This window comes from Eurypyga helias, unplaced genomic scaffold, assembly GCF_000690775.1.
Source record: "Eurypyga helias isolate BGI_N326 unplaced genomic scaffold, ASM69077v1 scaffold9245, whole genome shotgun sequence".
NCBI classification, from domain to species: Eukaryota; Metazoa; Chordata; class Aves; order Eurypygiformes; family Eurypygidae; genus Eurypyga; species Eurypyga helias.
In genome coordinates this window covers 17,612-20,352 of record NW_010253363.1, presented here as the reverse complement: position 1 = coordinate 20,352, position 2,741 = coordinate 17,612, and positions in this window count along the sequence as shown.

Sequence of the window (2,741 nt, the reverse complement as noted above, 5' to 3'; positions counted from 1 at the left end):
TCTCATCTGGAGCAGTTCAGGCTGGGCCAGCCCCGGCATATGTGGCCAACGCCGCATCATCCCCAGCAGCACCCGTCCCAAAGGACCCTGGACCACGGCCCCAGGTCTCTTCTGTGGGACCTGCTCTGCATCCTCACCTCCAGAGCTGCAGGATCCCGGAGGTTTTGCTCCCACCTGTATTCTTCTTCCACCTGTGTTGATGTTTTATCAGTCCCACTCAGACAAGCACAGTTCAAAAGCCTTTTCTTCTTTTACCCTTCCTTAGTTTTCCTTCAGTTTAATTCCCCTCTCTCCCTTCCCCTCCTCTGACCTTCATCCCTTCCCACCATTTCCCGGCCCCCCTTTCGCTCCTGGCCATGCCAGGTGTGCAGGGAAGAGGGATGAGCCACACTGCTGGGACCCCAGCCGCCAGGAATCAATTTTCAGGGCATTTCCCAGCCTCCCCCCTCCCACAAGTATTATTTAGATCCATGTTTACAAATTAAAAGATCATCCCAAAGGTGCCAGCAGCAAAGGCTAAGTAATTTCTGAGTTTATTTAGGATTTATTTAGTTTATTTCGAAGTCAGCAGTACCTACGGAGAGTAAACTCTTTCTTCCACTGCCTATTTCCTTGCCTTTCCCCAGCCTGGTGCTGCCTTCCGCTCGGCCGGCAGCAAGCGATGCTCACGGCAGGCACGCAGCGATCCCACCTCCGTATTTCAGCACATTCCCTGCGCTGAGCTCGGATGAACCCCGCGGGCACCTGAAATAGCTTCGTTTCAAGAGCTTTCCCAGCCAAAACACCCTCCAGCACCAGTAAAACCTGCGGGCAAGGTCTGGCTGCGCAGCCGCAGGGCAAAACGCGGGTCGGGGGCGGTGTCGTCAGGGCGGGCTCGCTGCTGGGCAAGACTAGAGCGGGCATCAAAGCCACGACACCAAGCCTGGCACTTCCCGCTTCATGGCATTTCATACAGGACCCATCCCAACGAACAAAAAAATCCACGGGCCTCAAACTTTCAGCCTGGAGAAATCATATCGCGCAAATCCAACCTGAGAAACCAAACCGGTGCAAAAAACCACCCATCCCTGCTCACCAGCGGGCGCCTGGCCGGCTCCCGTCCATTGCTCTGCCGGCTGCTGGAGCCGCAGGGAATCCACCACCGCCCCGAATCCCACAGTGCTGTCCCAAGGACGCCGCCTCGGTAAGCTTTTTTCCTTGAAAACCCAGGACCCTGCTGGCGTAGGGTGCCAAAACTGAAGAAACCCTCAACAAATATGGGATGGCTCCTGTTTTATGAAGTAATCATTGTTGAGGGGACTCAACGCCTGGATTTTCTCATGCTCGGCTTAACAGGGAATTTATTCAGGGGAACAGTTGGAGCATGCAGCATCAGCATCTCATTAGCGTCAGAGACAATGCCCCTCCAGTTTAAGACTAGAAAGTGGGTTTAGTTTTCCCTATATAATTTTATTGTAAGGGTTTAGGGAGCCACAACAGAGCTGAGTTTAGATTCATTGTTAAAAGCCCCAAAACAGGTTCAATCGCCCTTGGAAACAGCTGGGAAGGGCAAGCGAGCAGCAGACTGGCTTTGCCCTTCTCCCCACCCAATCCCACAGTGGTCTGGGAGGTGAGAAGCCCCCGAATGCAAGGTTATTCCTGCACCACCATCGCTCTGGGATGGATGGGTTTGACAAACACAACCTTCCTCCTCCCGCCCAGCAAAGGCCGAACACATTCCCCGGTGAAGATCTGGATCTGCCAGGGAAATACACCCTGAAGGGAGGAGTAGGACAGCGTGAAAGGTTACAGCGTTCAAGCACCGAGAGAGGAACAAGGTCACATGAAGTTTTACAGGCCAGAACAAAGACCTCAGATATGTGAAAGAAAACAAACACAGGGATGAAGCCAGCCACACGCGTGCTCCGGGGTCGGTTTGGACTCTCTAAGCAATTTGGGTGTTGGTTGACAGTTTTTAAGGACCAAACACAGCACTGACGGGCTGCCCACAGGGAGACGTGGGGCTGGAGTCGGCAACCCGGCAAAGAGCTCCCGGTGCGGAAAGCACGGGAAACACCTCATGAATAAACTCACCGAAATAAAAGCCCGTGTTAAAGACTCAACAGACCATGGAGCTCAAGACGAGGCACGTGGGAACGGGGCACAAACCCACCCTTACCCCAGAGCTCTCCCCACTGAGAGCGGCGCTGGAGCAGAATCCCAACTCCCTGGAGAAGCCCAGGACTTTCCTCCTCACCGAACGCGAGCGTCGCTCAGTGCTGCCGAGCACCGGCCCAGCCGCGGTACCGGTCCGCTGACGGATTTCCAGAAGTCCGGGACACGGGTTTATCGTTTCAATCTTTAAGGAGCAATAAATTCTTCCGAGAAGTTAACCCTGTACCATTCCGGTTCTTTCCTTTCTGCCCAGCCTCGAGGGAAAAAACATAGGGAGGAAATAAATCCCTACCGCATCCACCGTCGTTCACTGCAGCGCGTTCCCACCGTCAGAATAAACCCAAGGAGTGATGATCAAGCACAAAATGAACACTTCATGCATTTTATTGAGTCTATTTAAATTTGCATTATGACATCTTACATAGGGAACAAACTCCTCCTAAATGTTAGCTATCAAATCTGGTCAAACTGTCGTCCGATGACCTCAGAGTACCATTTTGTATTAAACAAGTCCAGTATAAACAGATGTAAAGCACTGTACAAAAAAAACCAACCCCCAAACCTGTTACATTCTCAGTTGAATTCAG